Below are 19,915 nucleotides of genomic sequence, written 5' to 3' on the forward strand. Positions count from 1 at the left end.
GCCAGAAAGTCATTGCTGTCAGATTATCTAAGATATACTTATACAAAACATTAGCAGATTCAATTATATTAGAGTTCATAGAACTGCAGTTCAGGGTTATCAGGAACCAACAAAGCAAAGCAATGACTCTATTTGACTATAGGTACTCTTGTTTTTATACTGGCTCTTGAATTCAAACTTCCACCAATGCTATCATATAGAGTCAGATTTGTGAACTAGTGTTTCAGACACATCTCTCATATTTTCCTATGGATTTCTTTTGGGACTGTTAGACAGACATGTGTTTTTCTTTGGGTACTACCATAGAAGTCCCTAATGGGATAGATTTCAACCCTTAGTCAGCCTTGGGGAAAAATAAATGTTTCCTTATATATGAACTTAGTGCATATCATGTTGCATAGCTATTCCGGGTGCAAAGTGCCTGTACGTTATTCTCTGGAGTTCAGACTTTTCTTTCAGAGATAGTTTGTTTGGAAACCTATCACTATTGTCAAAGATAGAGGCTTGCATACTTTCATACACAATGCTGTCAAAATCTGGTCTCTAAACTATTCTTGATTCTATAAAGATCATAATTAAATTTCTCTCTTCTTGCCAAATTCCCATCTTTAACACTGCATGAATAATCCTTTAGGGTATTGGTATTTAATACTGCCAGAAAAAGGTATTAAATACTATAATTCCAGGAAGATTATTTGTATAGTATCAAACATGAAAAAGTGAAATGCATTTTAGGTCTCTACCCTTGGAATTGCCATATAATGTAATGAAGTGAAATTGCTTCATGTAAAGAAGTTTATATGGTTGAGTTTCTGGCTCTAGATTTTGGCAAAATGAAGTGTTCCATAGGTTCCTGATGAAACCAGATGATCAAAGGCAGCCATTCTCCTTTAAGTTTTTTTTTTTTTTTTTCCGTGTACTTTAAGTTTTCTGTAATGGGTCCCTCAGTGAGAGAGGTCAGAATCCTACAGATTAAAAAAATCACAATTTGACCTAAGTTCAAATTTGAACTCAGGCACTTTTTAGTTATAAAATGGGATGATATGTTGTATCACAGGGCATTTGTAGTGATTAAATAATGAATGTAAATTGCATAGCTTGAAGCCTAGCTTCATGTAAGAAGTGCTCAATATATATTAGGTAAAATGAATTAAAAAAATAAAATTTCAACTCAACATTCTCTTCCAACTGTGAAGCAAGCTTAGACTATAAGGTAATTTGCAAATGATCTTGGGATTTTCTTTTGACTGAAATATCAGCACCACTTATTATGGTGGAAGGAACAAACATTCATTGGCCACCTACGGCATGTCAGACAATATGTTAGAATTTTTGCATAGATGAAGTCATCAAATTCTAAAAAAAACCAAAACAAAATAAAAACAAACCAAAATAAGCAAACAAACATATAGGTCTCATTTCAAAATAAGGAATTGAGCTAAATAATAAGTTTCAGAGCCGTGATTTGAATTCATATCTATTTGACTCTCTAAACCAAGCTTTTTCTGCTGTACCATGCTGCTTCTCAAGTGGCAAAGCCCTCTGAAATTCACCTGTTAAATGACTTCTGTATGTCATAAAGAGAGACAAAGTCTTTTACCAAAAAAAACCTGACCTTTATTATGGAAAGGCATAAGTGATTTCAAATGGTAAACAACAAACCTGCAAATTTTTTGAGAGGCTTTCATTTTTTTAAAAAGAGATTTTATTTATTTATTTATGAGAGACAGAGAGAGAGAGAGAGAGAGAGAGAGAGGCAGAGACATAGGCAAAGGGAGAAGCAGGCTCCATGCAGGAAGCCCAATGTGGGACTTGATCTTGGGACTCCATGATCACACCTTGAGCCAAAGGCAGGCACTCAACCACTGAGCCACCCAGGCATCCCTTTGAGAGGCTTTTAAATGTGATTAGGCACAGGGGATCCCTGTGCCTGCTGACCCAGCTGCCTTTTCTGGGGGAAGAATGTGGTCTGAACTCAGGGACAGCTCTCAGCCTAGGCCTTCTGCAGGTGACCTACAGAGTCTGCATGTTCTAGGGGAGTTGAGGTAATGATTAGGACCCCCTGTTCCGTGTTGGACATAGTGGGGGTGGCTGCTCAGAAGTGCAACTGGTGCCACACCCCACGGCCTTCAGGCCCTCATTCTGCCTGCCTGGCCTCCCCGTCCCTGATGGTGCCTCCCTCCATCCCCCCAACCCCCACCTCTGGGCTTGATCTACTCTGGTCTGCAGTTGGCCAATAAAGTTGTGTCTCCAACCTGGCGATTAAAAAAAAAATAAAAAAAAAAGCAATCAGACACACAATCAGACATTTTCAGACTTGCTTATTTAGATATTTTTCTTTTACTCCCACCCACACATACATGCAGTCACATTTGCCTGGACCAGTTTGTATCTGCTGACAATCTTGGGCTCAGTTAAATGCGAAGTGGGTGGCTGGGAATAGTGACTGGGAAATAACTACATTTGCATTTTGAAAAAATCATGCTGACTGCAGCACATAGATTAGATTAAAGAAGGCTAGATGAATGCAGGGAGATCAGTTAGGAGGCTACTGCAGTAGTTTAGGTAAAAGATGGTACTCTTAGAGTACACTAGTGATAATTAAGAGGATGAAAAGTCAGTGGATTTGGGTTGGAAGTGAAGTCAGTAGGGCTTTATGATGGACTGGATATAAGTGGTGAGGTGAGGATGGTTCAAATAAAACTCTTATATCTGACAGGTTCATTGAATAGGGAAACCAGAAGTACATTCACATTTTAGGGGAAGGATCAATACCATGGTTTTATATATATTGAATTTGAATATGGCAAATTTAGTATGTTGAATTTGAGACTTCCAAATGACTAGAGATACAAATATGGAGTGTAATCGTAGTATATATGGTTATTAAAGCTGTGGACCTGGATGTGATTTTATCAGGAAAGCATAACAGATGAGATGAAAAGTTTATCTACTACCCAGGCTTTTGAAAGTCTAATGTTTGGTAGCTAGATGGATGGGGGATGAGCCTGCAAAGTAAATACAGGAGTGACTAGAGATAAGAGAGTAAAATCAAGTAGCTATGGTAAGAAAGTATTTCAAAAGAAGAGGTGATTAACACATATATAGTAGATGCATACTGAAACAGGTCCATAGATTGTGACAAGGAATTAATTAATGACCTTAGTAAGATTTCTTGTGGTAAAGTGATGAAGGTAGAAACTGAATTTTTGAGGTTGAGGAGTCAGCAGGAGGTGAGAAATCAGAATAGTGTGGAGGAAAAATAAAACCTCTTGAAGAGTTTGGTTAGGGGGCAGCTGGGTGGCTCAGTGGGTTAGGCATACAACTTTTGTTTTCAGCTCAAGTCATAATCTCAGGGTCATAAGATTGAGTCCCACACTGGGCTCTGCACTCAGCATGGAGTCTCCTTGAGATTCTCTCTCACCCTCCCTCTCTGCTTCTCTCTCTGCTTGTATGTGTACACATGTGCATGCTTCTCTCTCTCTCAAATAAATAAAATCTAAAAAAAGAGGTATTTACAACCTATTTAAAGCAGTTAGGCTTTCTTTTTTTTTCTTCTTTCTTATTTGGGAAAAGTAAAACATTGTCACATCTTAGGGCAATTTTTTTTCTTGCACCTGAACCAAAAAAGAAAAAAAAGAACAGAAAAAAAAAAAAAAAAAGAAAAAAAAAAAGAAAAGAAATAGAGCTAAATTTAAGCCAGGTCTATGTTTTGTCTAGTCCTGTATTCTGTGTGTTAGAAAAGCCAATTATATCTCCTGCTTCTGAAAGTAATGGCCTTATGAAGAAGGGATCCTGTAGTGCCCAGGGCCTGGTGCTTCAGGGAGTGCCTCCAGTGTGTGGTGAGTATGCTTTGTCATGATTTTCTGGCTGTTCTGTTCTCCAGGTCAGTCATCTGCAGAGGCTTTCCTTACCTGCCACAGATAGTGTTTGGTCCCTGGCCTGAATGTGTTGAGTTTTAACTAGGCGTGCTTTTGTCTGCTTGTGAAATGAGACCTGTCACCACCTCCACTGTAACGGAGACCTTGCAAAACTTTCTGGTCAGGAGATGTGATGTGGGCAGGGGTTTGTGCTGTTCTGGGGGAGTGGCCCATTGCAATGAGACTGAGGTGAATGTAGCTAAGATAGCAGTTCCACTGAAGTGTGTGGGGTGGGGCTTAGTATAAGCCAAGTAGCTGCTTCCCACAGGTGGCTCTATGCTTATGCAGAGGACTGGGGGAAGGAAATGGTGTTGGCCAGCTGCTTTGTTCTCAGAGAGGTGTCTCTGTGAAAGCTGCTTCTCCGGGACAAGCTCCAAGAAGAGCAAATAGTTTCCCCACTGTGTGCCACAGGAACTCTTCAGATCACTGTTTCCATGTTGTATGCCTCTGGGTTGTTTGTCTGCCTGCCTTTTCTCCAAGAGTGGCACAGTGCCCTGGGGACTCTATCCTAGCCAAGCCCACTACCTTTAAAACTCTTGGCTGTAAGCCCTGCTGGTTGCAAGAACTCATGAAATTCAGCCCCTCTCATTTTCCAAGCCAGTGGCTAAGGGAAAACATTCTCCTTGTGCATTCCTTTGTGTGCTTCTCTATCTCTGTCTATCTCTAGCTCTATCTTTATCTCTCTCTCTCACTTCTCTGTGACTATGGTTCCCTCTACTCCACAGCAGAGCACTTGGATCCTTTTCTCCCTTAAACCACATCTCTATACTTCCTATCTTCTTCCATGTGGCCTCCTCTCTTCCTTTAATAGTGGAGTTTGTTCTATTGGTCTTCAGGTCAATTTCTGGGGATTTAAGATTATTTGATACTTATCTACTTGTATTCATGGGACAGGGTGCACCTAGGATCCTCCTACTCCACAGCTATCTTCCTGCCTCCACTATAATTTTTTTAAAATTAAAAATTACTTAAATGAATATGTAATAATACTGACTTTGTTTTGCTTTGCTGTTCTATGAATTTAAACACATGTATAGATTCCATAAATACCACTCTAATCAGGATACAGAACTATTTCATCACCCTAGGAATCCTCCTCATGTAATTTGTACCCCTTCCTCACCTAAACCTTGGCAACCACTGATTATTCCATGTCCCTGCAGTTTTATCTTTTTGAAAATGCCATATAAATGGAGTCACAGAAGGTGTAACTTTTTGAGGCTGGCTGCTTTTACCTGGGAATAGGTGCCTTTGAAATTCATCCACATTGTTGCATATGTCAATAATTCATTATTTTTTATTTCTGAGTAATATTCTATTATATAAATATACCACAATGTATTTATCCATTTATCTGTTCATGTAAAATTACTTCCAGTTGTTGGCAGTTATAATTAGAGCTGCTATAAACATTCTTATACAGGTTTCTTATAAATATGTTTCCTTTTTTTTAAGATTTTATTTATTCATGAGAAACAGAGAGAGAGAGAGAGGCAGAGACACAGGCAGAGGGAGAAGCAGGCTCCATGCAGGGATCCCGTTACAGGACTCGATCCCGGGACTCCAGGACCATGCCCTGGGCTGAAGGCATGCACCAAACTGCTGAGCCACCCAGGGATTCCCCCCCCTCTTTCTTTATAATAACTAGGAGAGGATTACTGGGCCATATTGTATTTAACTTTATAAGACACTGCCAAACTGTTTACCAGGCAGCTATACCATTTTGTATCTTGGTTTTAAAACTAAAATGAGATACACTTCTATTAGAGTGGCTGAAATTTTAAATGCTGACAATTTCAAATACTGGTGAGGATGTGGAGAAACTGCAATTCTAATGCATTACTGATGGGAATGCAAAATGGTACAGCTGAGTGAAAAAAAGCTGGAGGTCACAGTCTTTGGTACTCCAGTTACAGAAGTGACATTTTATCACTTTTCCATATTCTTTTCATTTGAATCAAGTTACTAAGTCTAACCCATATTCAAGGAGAGGGAATTACTGAAAGGCATGAATATCATGGAGGAGGGATCACACTTGGAGTCATTTAAAAATGCTTCCTAAAACAATTTAAAGAACATGAGAAGGACTAATAACATTTACGGGGAAGAATATTATATTTACACATATATTTGCCATTTTTACTATTATTCTTTATTTCTAACATTCCAGTTTCCTTCTGCTATCATTTTATTTTTGTAAAAAAAAATCTTTATCAGTTATTTCAGTGCACATCTCCTGAAAGTGTATTCTTTTAGTTTTCCTTTTTCTAGTAAAGTCTTTATTTCACCTTAATTCCTGAAGGATATGTTCATTGTGTATAGTGTGCTGAGCTGACAATTCTTTTCTTTCAGCTCTTTGAAAATGTTAACTTTCTTCTGGCCTCCATGTTTGATTTTTTATTTTCATTTTTTAAAAGATTTTATTCATTTGTTAAAGAGAGAGAGACAGACAGATAGTAAGCAGGGGAGTAACAAAGGGACAGGGACAAGGAGACTCCTTGCTGAGGGCAGAGCCCAATGTAGGGTTTGATCCCATGACCCTGAGATCACAACCTGGGCCAAAATCAAGAATCAAACACTCAGCTGAGTGAGCCATCCAGGTGCTCCCCTGGTCTCCATGTTTTCTGATGAATTTGAGTTATTTTCACGAATAATGTGTCATTTACTCTGGTTACTTTAAAAATTTTTGTTTAACTCTCAGCAATTTATGTTTCTTGGATTTGTAAGTTTCTCCTGTTTAGATTCACTGGGATTCTTGAATCTGTAGATTTGTGCATTTCACTATATTTTAGAAGTTTTTAGTCATATCTTTAAAGTGTTTTTGAGCACTGGGTTCTTTTGCTTCTTTTAGGACTCCAGTGACTAAAATATTAGATATTTAGGTAATTAGTGTAAGTTCTTGAGGGTCTGTTACTTTTTTTTTTTCCCAGTTTGTTTTTCAGCTAGGAAAATATCAGTAGATCTATGTTCAAGTTTACTTGTTCTTTTCTTTACCATTTCCAATCTGCTATTGAGCCTTCACAGTAAATTTAAAATTTTGGTTATTGGTTTTAACATTTCTAAAATTTCTATCTAGTTTTTTTTTTTATAACTTCTACTGTTATTGCTGAGTTTTTTCATTTTTTTTTCTTTTTTTCTAGAATATTTTCCTTTATTGGAACATTTTTATAATAGCTGAAATGAAGCCTTTGTCCAATAATTCCAATATCTGTGTTATTTCAGTGTTGGCATCTGTTGATTGTCTTTTGCCATGCAAGTTGAAGTATTACTAGTTCTTTATATGCTGGATAATTTTAGGTTGTATTCTGGATATTTTGAATGTAATATTATGAGTCTCTTGGTCTTGTTTAAATCCTATGGAGAATGTTGATATTTTTGTTTAACAGGCAACCAACCCAAGTAGTATAGATCACAAGTTTTGACCAGTCTTCTGTAGGTTGTGGTTTCAATATCAGTTTTATTTTCAAAGCCTTTGCCATACTATTCTGATATGTCCCATGTATATACCATTCATTCAACGGCCAATCTGGGACTTAGCTCTTAGTTCAGTTCTTGTAGTCTTTGTTATGCTGTTTCACATCTGATCCATTCATGTGCAATTTGGGGGTGAGTCCAGGAGTTCATAAATAATTTTGTGGTGTTACTTTTTGAAGCTCCTTCCTGACTCCAGAACTTTTCAGTTTCCTGATGTTTACATTTCTCGTTTTCTGGCTAGAAAGCTGGAATTTATTTAATCTGCTTTGTTGCCCATTTCTCATTACCGCATCTGTATCTGAGGTCCATTGTTAGGCAGAGAGAGAAAAGAGCAATGGAGTTTTGCCCCATTCTCTCTGGTTTTGACTTTCCTTACCCCCTGAGCTCTAAAATACATTCCCTGTCATTACAAACTTTATTTATTTATTTATTTATTTATTTATTTATTTATTTATTGGAAAGAGTTTGAAAGAGGAAGTCTTTTTGCTAAAAGCTGGCACTTTTTTCATTTGAATCAAAGCCTGTAGTTTTATCTGTTACCAAAGAAGCAAATGGTAGGCCCAGTTGTTCTGGGTAAGTATCATGTACTGAGAGAATTCTTTGTAGGATACGAGATCTGAAATTAACTGTAAGATGAGGGATCATAAAATAGGAGGTGCTGAAAGAAGGGTACAAAAGATAAATGGCTAGTGAATCTAACAGGTACTGCCTCTCCCACACTGACCTAATGTTGAAGTGAAAGTATACTCTTAGCCCTGAACAAAGATAAGTTCATATATTTTTGAGTCCTATTAGGTTCTTGAGTTTATAAATTCCAAGTCCTACAATAGCTTTCCTGTATAGGTCTTAAAGCTGTTTAAAATAACATTTCTGCCCACAGTAGGCTAATAATTTAAAGATCACATTTTAATATTCCAGGACTTTGGCCATATTCTTTTTTTTTAATTTTCTAGGTTTAAGGGATTATCATTTTATATAATTTCATATTTTATTTAAATTCAACTAACTAACATATAATGTATTATTGGTTTCAGAGGTAAAGGTTAATGATTCATCAGTCTTATATAATACCCAGTGCTCATTACATCACATGCCCTTCTTAATGTCTATTACCCAGTTACCCTATTCTCCTACCCCCTTACCTCCAGCAACCCTCAGTTTGTTTCCTATGATTAAGAGTCTCTTATGGTTTGTCTTCCTCTCTGATTTCATCTTGTTTTATTTTTTTCTCTTCCCCTATGATCTTCTGTTTTGTTTTTTAAATTCCACATATGAGTGGGATCATATGATAATTCTTTCTCTGATTAACTTATTTTTCTTAGCATAATTTCTAGTTCCATCCACATTGTTGCAAATGGCAAGATTTTTTTTGAAGACTGAATAGTGTGTGTGTGTGTGTGTGTATACATATATACCACATCATACACACACACACACACACACACACACACCACATCTTCTTTATCCATTCATCTTTGAATGAACATCTGGGCTCTTTCCATAGTTTGGCTATCATGGACATTGTTGCTATGAACACTGGGGTGCAGGTGCCCCTTTGAATCACTACATTTGTATCTTTAGGGTAAATACCCAGTAGTGAAATTGCTGGGTTATAGGGTAGCTCTATTTTCAACTTTTTGAGGAACCTCTATACTGTTTTCCAGAGTTGCTGCACCAGCTTACATTCCCATCAACAGTGTATGAGTGTTCTCCTTTCTTTGCATTCTCACCAACACTTGTCATTTTCTGACTTGTTAATTTTAGCCATTCTGACTGATATGTGTTGGTATCTCATCATGGTTTTGATTTATATTTCGCTGATGCCAAGTAATGTTGAATATTTTTTCATGTATCTGTTGGTCATTTGTATGTCTTCTTTGGAGAAATGTCTGTTCATGTCATCTGTTGGTCATTTGTATGTCTTCTTTGGAGAAATGTCTGTTCATGTCTTCTGCCCATTTCTTTATTGGATTATTTGTTTTTTGGGTGTTGAGTCTGGTAAGTTTTTTTTTTTTTAAGATTTTGTTTATTTATTCATGAGAGACAGAGAGAGAGAGAGAGAGAGAGAGAGGCAGAGAGACAGAGGACGTGGGACTCGATCCCGGGTCTCCAGGAGGAGACTGGAGGAGGCGCTAAACTGCTGAGTCACCTGGGCTGCCCTGATAAGTTTTTTTTTTTTTTTTTTTAAAGAGTGAACATTTATTTATTTATTTATTTATTTATTTGATTTATATATATATATATATTATTTTTAACCTATTCCTTCAACAAGGCTTTTAGAAAAATCCATTGGTATGCCACACACCAACAGTACAAAGAAGATGAAGACACCATCCCTGTCTAAAAATATACATTATAAATTCTTAACATTTCCAAGGGAGATGACCTGAAACTTCTCAAATCCCTAAAATCGAGAATATGGAAATGCTTTCATAGCATCCTGGCTTTTCTCTTGAGTCATATTTTTTGCTTGGAGTCATAAACAATCTATGAATATTTTCACACCGCACGTTAACCTCCTTTTCAACATGACTTGAGCTTAATCTCTTTAGAAGGTACTCACTCTTTTCCTTACGCATAGAAAATGGCTGTTTGTTATGTGTTTGCTCCTGTTCAGAGATAGAATCAGTGATGAGCAGAGAGGATCAGAATCGATGGGTCAGGAGGTTTATCTATTTACCTGATGCCCAGACTTGGACCAGAAAATTATCCATTTGGACCTGATATCCAGTCTCATAATTCAAACAACTGAACTGATGCCCGAGTTTACATATTGACATATTTTTTCTCCTGTAGTTGACAAAGTGTGTGTTAAACACTTAAATGCCAAGACTCAACCACAAAATACATCTTTGTTCTCACGCCCAACTTGGCTCTCTGAGTGTTGATGCCATTCTGTCCTCTGGGACTTGACACCTGTTAAGTTTTTTATAGATTTTGGATACTAGTTTTTTATCTGATGTGTCATTTGCAAATATCTTCTCCCATTTTGTCAGTTGTCTTTTGGTTTTGTTGACTGTTTCCTTTGCTGCTCAAAAGCTTTTTCTCGATGAAATCCCATGAGTTAATTTTTGTCTTTGTTTCACTTGCCTTTGGAGATGTGTCTAGTAAGAAGTTGCTGCAGCTGAGGTCACAGAGGGTTGCTACCTGTGTTCTCCTTCTGGGTTTTGATGGATTCCTGTCTCAGATTGAGGTCTTTTATCCATTTGGAGTCCTTTTTTGTATATAGTGTGAGGAAATGGTCCAGTTTCATTCTTCTGCATGTGGCTGTCCAATTTTCCCAACACTATTTGTTGAAGAGATTTTTTTTCCATTGGATATTCTTTCTGCTTTGTAAAACATTAGTTGACCATAGAGTTGAGCATCCATTTCTGGGTTCTCTATTCTGTTTCACTGAACTAGGTGTCTGTTTTTGTGTCAGTACCATACTGCCTTGATGATTACAGCTTTGTAATGAAGCTTGAAGTCCAGAATTGTGATGCCACCAGTTTTGGTTTTCTTTTTCAATATTCCTTTGGCTACTCAGGGTCTTTTCTGGTTCCATACAAATTTTAGAATTCTTTTGTCCAACTCTGAAATAAGTTGATGGTATTTTGATAGGGATTGCTTTGAATGTATAGATTGCTCTAAGTAGCATAGACATTTTAACAAATTAACAATATTTGTTCTTCCAGTTCATGAGCATGGAATGTATTTCCATTTCTTTGTATCTCCCTCAATTTCTTTCATGAGTATTCTATAGTTTCCCGAGTATAGATAGTATAGCTTCTTTGGTTAGGTTGATTCCTAGATATCTTATGGTTTTGGGTACAATTGTAAATGGGATTGACTCCTTAATTTCTCTTTCTTCTGTCTCATTGTTAGTGTATAGATTTCTGTGCATTGATTTTATAAACTGCTGAATTCCTGTATGAGGTCTAGCGATTTTTGGGTGGAGTCTTTTGGGTTTTCCATATAGAGTATCATGTCATCTGCAAAGAGTTTGACTTCTTTGCTGATTTGGGTCCTCTTTATTTCTTTTTGTTGTCTGATTGCTGAGGCTAGGACTTACATATAGTACAGTGTTGAGCAGCAGTGGTGATAGTGGACATCCCTGCTGTGTTCCTGACCTTAGGGGAAAAGGCTCTCAGTTTTTCCCACTGAGAATAATATTTGCTGTAAGCTTTTTGTATATGGCTTTTATGATGTTGAGATATGTTCTTTCCATCCCTACACTGAAAACTTTTAATCAAGAAAGTATGCTGCCCTTTGTCAGATGCTTTTTCTGCATCTATTGAGAGGATCGTATGGTTCTTGTCCTTTCTTTTATTAATGTAGTGTATCACATTTTTGATTTGCAGATGTTGAACCACCCTTGCAGCCCAGGTATAAATCCCATTTGATCATAGTGAATAATCCTTTTAATATACTGTCGGATCCTATTGGATAATATTTTGGTGAGAATTTTTGCATCCATGTTCATCAGGGATATTGGTCTGTAATTCTTTTGAGGCGGGATCTTTGTCTAGTTTTGGGATCACTGTCATGCTGGCCTCGTAGAAAGAGTTTGGAAGTTTTCCTTCCATTTTTATTTTTTGAAACAGCTTCAGAAGAATAGGTATTAATTCTTCTTTAAATGTTTGGTAGAATTCCCCTAGGAAACCATCTGGCCCTCGCCTCTTTTTTGTTGGGAGATTTTTGATTACTGATTATCTCAATTTCTTTGCTGGTTATGAGTCTATTCAGGTTTTCTATTTCTTCCTGTTCCAGTTTTGGTAGTTTAGTCATCTCTAGGAATGTATCCATTTCTTCTAGATTGCCTAATTTGTGGGCATATAGTTGCTCATATGTTCTTCTAATTGTTTGTAGTGCTCTCTCCTCTTTCATTCATTATTTTATTTATTTGAGTCCTTTCTCTTTTATTTTTGATCAGTCTGTTGGCCATAACTCTTAACACTTTTCCAAGGTGAAAACACAGAGGAATCTCATTCAGGGATATATCAAACCTCTAAATATCTAGTTTTATGAAAATAAAACATTTAATAAGTATCATCCATTTTTTACTATGAATTGGATACTTAAAACCATGTGTCTGGTTATCAGAATAAAAATAAAATGGTTTTCAATAATAAACAAAATCTCCCAAGTAATACATAAAAATGATGTCATTGAAATCTGAAAACTCTCCTTAACAGTTTATGTTTATACAAGGATGTCTTGCTGATGTCTGATGTAAGGAAAAACAGAAAACCTCTTAGAGAAAATTAGCTACTTGAACCTGGGCTGTTGAAAATGCATTTAGTAAGTCTGAAAATTTTGGCAGAATGTCACATCATCTAAATGGGGGAGATAAACTTGAGGTGTAAGGGATATGAAATACAGTTTGCATTCTTGATTCTCCAGACAGTAGATTTTGGAAGGTGATAAGTTAAAGCTTTTGTGGGAAAATGGTAAATTAATTTTGAAGCTGCCAGTGATATATCCTGGCTGGACTAAAATCAAGGCATTTTCATTAGTCTAAGTGACCTAAAAGCAATTGACGTGGGACTCTTTTATTTTGCTTTTTTTTTTTCTAAAGATTTATTCACTTATTCATGAGACACACACACACACACACACACACACACACACAGAGAGAGAGAGGCAGAGACATAGGCAGAGGGAGAAGCATGTTCCCCACAAGGAGCCCGATGGCTCCCAGATCCCAGGATCATGCCCTGAGCTGAAGGCAGACACTCAACCACTAAGCCACCCAGGCGTCCCTTATTTTGCTTTTAAGATTCAATTTCCACATTGTTATTTTATCAAGAATTTTCCTTGGGGAAAATTGGGGATCTTACAGTTGAGTACACATTCAAAATGGCTCATCTTTGCAGCAATGAGAAAAAAATATCTTGAGCATCAGTAACATAAAAATAAATAATGTTTAGCTAAAGAATAAAGAATTATAAACAAGGTACCTCTTAAAAGAATTCCTCTACTTTCTTCATAATTCTCGTATGTGATAAACAGTGTACATGAGAGTCAAAATGCTCTGAGCATCTCTAAGTATGAAAAGCAATTTGTGTGAAAAATAAGAAAACTGCTTGTAGCCAATCTATATATTATCAATAGATAAATGGTTGAGGATAGACATTATTCTATTACCACTGATTGCAAGAATTTATGATATTCACTTAGCTGGTGCCAAATTTGCCAGATTTTGTCATATAAATATCTCAAGGGGCAATACTAGGTTAGTGGTCAAGAGTTTGGGCTCTACTGTCAGACTTTTCTAGGTGTTATTTCTGGCTTCACTATTACTAGCATTGTGATTTTAGGTTCACTGTTTGTTTTTTCTTAAGCTTCATTTATCCCATCACAAAATGGAATTAATAGTGTATATTTCATAGGATTGCTGTGAGTATTAAATCATCTAATATAAAATCCTTAGCATAAGTATTAGCAAAATCATTTTGTAAACACCCCATAAATGTTAGCCACTGAAATGACCTGGAGATTCTAAAGAACAAGTAATTCAGTGAAAGCTCTTTCCATGAAAATTGTCTTATGAAAGACTCTTACCTTAGGTATATATAATCCAATCCAGCAAGTTTAGGATTGCTGGTCTTACATGTTTTAAAATCTGGTGCATAATAAATGGATTTTTATTATAATTTACATTTTTTTCAAATTATATTTGTAAAATTAAGTGCCATTTAAACATTTACAGAAGGGACACCTGGGTGGCTCAGCAGTTGAGCATCTGCCTTTGGCTCAGGGAGTGATCCCAGTGTCCAGGGATCAAGTACCACATTGGGCTCCCTGTGAGGAGACTGCTTCTCCCTCTGCCTGTGTCTCTGCCTCTCTCTGTGTTTTCTCATGAATAAATAAATAAATAAAAATCTAAAAAAAATAAACATTTACAGAAATGGATGTATGCCTGTGAACTCTCAGGTTTCTTAAGAAAAGAGTTTGTAAAAAAAGAAAAAGAAAGAAAGAAAAAAAAGAAGAAAGAAAGAAAAAGAAAGAAAGAAAGAAAGAGAAAAGGAATTCAGTGTGTAAACCTGAGTTATACTGAATCTTTTTCCCTTTTGCATATAGATTCATATACAAAATTTAGTAACAATCCATTCTGCCTACTCCAGAATCAGAATATTTACTTTATTCTTCTGAAACTATTGTACCTTCAGATGGAGGACTTAAAATAAAATCTCTTTGAACTGATTTAGAATCTTTTGAATTAACTTTATTTGTGCCATTGAATATGGCAATTGTCTATATTTTTGTTATGTACACTAAGATGATAGGACAAAATGAGATGTTTATAAGAGTTCCATGACTTAGTGAAAATGATCAAGAAAAGATTGAGCATTGGCTTCTACTGATAAACTTCTAGGACAAAGAAAGTGTAGGTTTATGCTTTATGACTACTAGAATGCTTGGTGATAATGATGCTCAATGCATACTTTCTGAATAATTGAATTCAGTTCAGTTTTGTCTGTACTTGCCTTTTCTCCCCAGCACCAAGAACATACACCCCTCTGTTTATCCTTCAAGACTCAGTTCAGTTCATATCTTATTCTTGGAAAATTTGCCACAGTGTTGATCTTCTACAAAAAGTGTGGTAGGTATCCTTTGTAGCAGTTTCATAGAAGTTCTTTTTACTCCATTTAGGTGAAGGCATACAGCATATCACTGACTCCCCCTGCCCCCGGTCTGTATAGTGCTGAATATGTTGTAGTATCCCAGTATTTATATGTTTTTTCATTGTACTTAAGTGATTCAAATGTGTGACTTGAAGCCTCTGATTCTACAGATGCTTTGTTAATCATTTTTGTGAATCAGAGCTGGCATTTCTAGATTTATAATTGAGAAATGAATTTATAGATGAGATGCTTTCAGTATAAAAGATGCAGTATTTTTATTCCATCAAGTTTTGCCATGCTTCTGTAAATATGTCTCAAGACTCCCCTGAAGTCTGGAATTTGTGATCTTCAGCTGTCACTAGAGTGTTATTTTCAACTTAGAATGAGTAGCAGAAATATTACTTTACTTCATTAACTTTGAAACCTAGAGGGCTTAGTGTATGTTTACTAAAAAGGTTTTCAATGTCAACTAGAGGGCCGTGAGAGGTTCTCTGGGCTCTATTTTCCATAATTACTCAATTATTTAGCTCCCCTCTCTGTGTTCTCTTATGAGAATAATAAACTATTGTTTAACTCATTGGAACTCAGTGCAAGTTGGAAGAGTTTTCATTTCATAGCAAGCAACAATTTAGTGAATGTAATAATTAGATGATGAGAACTGCTTCTTGAGGAAAGGGGTAAGAAAGAGGCATGAATGAGGCCAAGAAGACCGCTCTGGCAAAGAGAGGAGGTTTTTTTTAGCAATGAATATAGGGTATACTGAGGTTTTATTCTTATGCATGGAGCCCAAATTCCCTGGAAAAGGATTTAGCCTGTACAAACTATGGTGCCCAAACACAAATGTATCATAGAAGCCTGGGCTGGAAGATTCTATTTGGACCTTATTCAGTGGGTTGTTCTTGTTGTCCATCCCACAGATTATCTTCTCCCTACTAATTACTTCATTTCCAGATGCTACAAATGAACACTGCTGCTGTGTGCATGACTAAAAAAATAAGTGGAAGACAAAAGCAAAGTAAGACTAATGATAGATCTTTTACACTTAAGCAAACTCCTGAAGGTTTGGATTCTAAAGAGACCCACAGTAGGAATACTTCCTGAGCTCCTGTTACAGACATGTGAACAGCTGTTCTGGACCTTCTCTTCTGTAAAAATCCTCATTGTTGCTTGGTCTCTGCAAGTAGAAGGCAAATTGCTCAGCTTGCTTTGAATATGAAAGAGAAATTAATTGTAGTTGGGTTTGACTTGACAAGGATCGAGGTCAGAATTTTTAGAATATTCTCTCAAATATTCCAAATATTCCTACCTTTCTAAAATATCAATAGATGGAGACATTTCTGAAATCATGAAGTAAAATAAACCAGGCAATTTTGGGAATATCCTGGGGGTCCGAGGCAGTGGGCAGCTGTTTTATTTTGTCCTATAAGAAGCAAAGTCTGTGTTGTTGAATAAGCCACCCTATCAAGGCAGCCACAATGCATGAGAAATAAATCTTCATTGAGAATTTGGAAGGACATACACAAAATGGGTTAGACTTAGAAAAACTTTAAAAACTTTCTGGTCATCTTTCTCATTTTATTGGTGTACAAAATATCAGTTAAAGATTACTACCTGGGGCAGCCCTGGTGGCCCAGCAGTTTAGCGCTGCCTTCGGCCCAGGGTGTGATCCTGGAGACCTGGGGTCGAGTCCCACATTGGGCTCCCTGCATGGAGCCTGCTTTGCCCTCTGCCTGTATCTCTGCCTCTCTCTCTCTGTCATGAATAAATAAATAAAATCTAAAAAAAAAAAAAGAGAGAGAGAGAGAACAAAACAAAACAAAACAAAAAGATTACTACCTTGGTTGTTCATCAAAAAAGGAGGAGCCAGAAATGGTTGACTTGAAGTCTATAACCACGGCTAGTGAAGTGATTTTACTGTTGGATTCTGCTCCATTGACTCTTCTGAGCATTTCACAGAAGAAAGAGCATGGTGTGTGAAGTTCAAAAGAGGGTGGATAGTTCCTTGCTTTCTATTACGAGCATGATATTTTATCTCTGAGCTTTCTTCCTCTGTTACTATAGGGTAATAATGATAACACATACTATTCAGGGTTGTTTTGGTTGTGAGGATTGACTGAGGCAATGCAGAGCTTAGGATATGGCAAAATTGGAAGGCTTTCTCAGATTTTAGATCCTTTCTTTCTCAGTACTTATCAGTTCCTTTTAAAGTCATCTGGCATTTGAGATTCAGAGACCTGGATGGGCCTAATATGATCTTGATTTTCTTCCATTTAGGTGTTTGTTTGCACATAGATGTGCAGACAGAGTTTAGGGGAGGAGAGTTCAGGGTATCTAGGTCAGAGCCCTGGCTTTAGAAATGGACTTTGAAGTAAATGTCAGTGAATGAAAGATTCACTTTGCATAGTGCCATTTCAAAAGAGACTGTAGAGTTTCATCCCCTCTTGGGAGCCCACTGTATGGGCATGATGCAAGTTAGAACAGGCACAAATATTTTATGGCTTTTCTTCAGTCTTGTTCATTTAGAGGTAATCATTGCAGCTCTCACAAAGGCCAAAAAATGATCACATGAACGCTCCTTACTTGGAAGATTGGTATTCTTACTGGCAAAAACTTCTAATTTCTCAGGACTGCGTGAAATTGTTAAACAATTAACAATTGTGAGTCTCTGCATATAGTTTCTTCATAACTCCTAACAAGCCAGTTCAACTTCCTCCTATTCCATTAGTCAAGACTACCGTCATCTCCTTTTTAAATTTTTTTTCCTTTGCACAGTTGTGTGTTTTCCAAAGGTTTAACCACAGTTGCATAAATATTTTTCCTGTTATGAATCTAAAGCTGACTGTAGGGAAATAAGATAATTTAGTCAACCAGATTTTCTATCTGGGAGTAGAAAGGATTCAGTGGAGCTTCCATAGGGTGGGACAATATCCTCCTGGGAAAACATCAGTCACACTAGTGCAGATTACACTAAGCAGTGCTACTGATGACTGAAATTAGAAAATCCCCATGATTCACCAAACTTGAACAATTGCCTAAAATATAGCGCTACATGTATTGCTTATCCATTTAAAAAGCCAGTTGATGGGATCCCTGGGTGGTGCAGCAGTTTAGCGCCTGCCTTTGACCCAGGGCGCGATCCTGGAGACCCGGGATCGAGTCCCACGTTGGGCTCCCTGCATGGAGCCTGCTTCTCCCTCTGCCTATGTCTCTGCCTCTCCCTCTCTGTGTGACTATCATAAATAAATAAAAATAAAAAAAAATAAAAAGCCAGTTGAAAGAGTCCCAAAAGGTTTGCTTAGGCAGAAAAGACCTCCAGATTTCCAGAATTGGCAAAACAGCTATAGTGGGGATAGAGGGTATCAGATACTTCTCACTGTAAAGGTGTGTGCTTGATTCTCCTACCAGTTCTTTAAATTTTCTGTGATAGTTCCATTAAATTCATTAAGTTTACTTCATACAACCCACACCCTGGTCAAGAACTAAAGCAAATATTTTCTTTTTTTTTTCTTGTTTTCTTTCTTTCTTCTTTCCTTCCTTCTTCCTTTCCTTTCATTCTTTCTCTCTCTCTCCATGGTATTATTCTCGGCCTTCATTATAGCTATTATTTTTCCTTTTTCATTTATTTTTTTCCCTTCCTCCCTATCTTGTTGCTGCTTAGGTTTTTTTGATACTACTTTTATAGAATTGGGTTGATGACAATTTTCAGTTTAGCCAAAGGACATCATTAATCCCTGCTCAACTTCCATTTTATATATATATTTTTCATATAATTTCTTTATTCCCTGTATTGCCCATTTCCAAATCTGTTTTCCCTACCATAGGCACCTATTCTTGTCTTTTAATGTGAGTCATTACAAACCACCTTTTTTTGTGTATTTATTTGCGGATATGTATAGCCATAAGCAATATGTATTATTGTTTTAGGTATGTGCTTTCAGTTTACACAAATGGTCTTACTTGATATATTCTGTTACTTTTTTTCACTCAACATTATGTTTCTGAAATCTATATGTCAATGTATGTAAAACAAGTTCATTCTTTTTAATTATATGTATTTTATCTCTTTGCCCTATTAATGGATATTTAGTTTGTTTTTAACTAGCTGCAGTGGTGAACATCCTTACTATATGTCTTTACCAGCAGAAGTTTTTATTGGGGTTCGGAGACATTGTGATTATAAGATTATAATCACTAGGTTCAGAGTAAATCCATAGTCATTTTTGTATTTATTTCCAATTTTCTCTTCACTATTGCTATTCCAGCATACATTCCTGCATGAAGATTTTGACTTCCCTACATCTTAGTTTTAACTTTGATACTTCTCAGCATTTTATTTTTGTCAAAATTGTGGGTAGAAAGTACTATTTCATTGTTGTTTTAGTTTAATATTTCTCTGACAATAAGGATGAGTACTTCATTATTTGTACATCAGGTGTTTAGTTTTTCTGTCTATAGATTGCATATTTATAGTCTCTGCCAATTTTACTATTGGGTTTCTCATTTTATTCTTGCTCATTTGCTGGAGATCCTTATATATTCTATGCATTTTTTTTTTTTTTGCAAAATGCAAATCTTTTCTCTGGGTCTGTCAACAGATGTAATAAAATCCATCAAACTTCTCCTTCATAGTTTGTGCTTTTATATCTTACTTAAAATCCTTCCCTGGAGGCACCAGAGTTGCTCAGTGGTTGAGCATCTGCCCTTGGCTCAGGTCATGATCCCCGGGTCTTGGGATCAAGTTCCACATCAGGCTTCCCTTAGGGAGTCTGCTTCTCCCTCTGCCTATGTCTCTGTCTCTCTCTGGGTCTCTCATGAATAAAAAAATAAATTAAAAAAATTAAAAAATAAATAAAAAAACTTTCCCTAATACTGCATGTTTGCAGTATTCTTTTACATTTTTAAAAATAGTATTAA

At 36.6% G+C, this 19,915-nt stretch overlaps 1 protein-coding gene across 14 annotated transcripts in view; it reads left to right on the forward strand.

Annotated features, from left to right (window-relative positions):
- Positions 1-19,915, forward strand: part of EMC2 (ER membrane protein complex subunit 2) — a 176,774-nt gene that overhangs the window by 96,226 nt on the left and 60,633 nt on the right. For 2 of the 14 annotated variants that reach the window (XR_012006667.1, XR_012006672.1), the window contains exon 12: positions 14,877-14,979. The exons of 11 other annotated variants lie outside the window; for them this stretch is intronic. The gene's annotated coding sequence lies outside the window, so the exon portion shown is untranslated. Of the gene's footprint in view, positions 1-14,876; positions 14,980-15,952; positions 16,017-19,915 lie in introns of all 14 variants that reach the window. One more of the 14 variants, XR_012006668.1, reaches the window with a different exon arrangement.

This window comes from Canis lupus, chromosome 14 (genome assembly GCF_048164855.1).
Source record: "Canis lupus baileyi chromosome 14, mCanLup2.hap1, whole genome shotgun sequence".
NCBI lineage: Eukaryota > Metazoa > Chordata > Mammalia > Carnivora > Canidae > Canis > Canis lupus.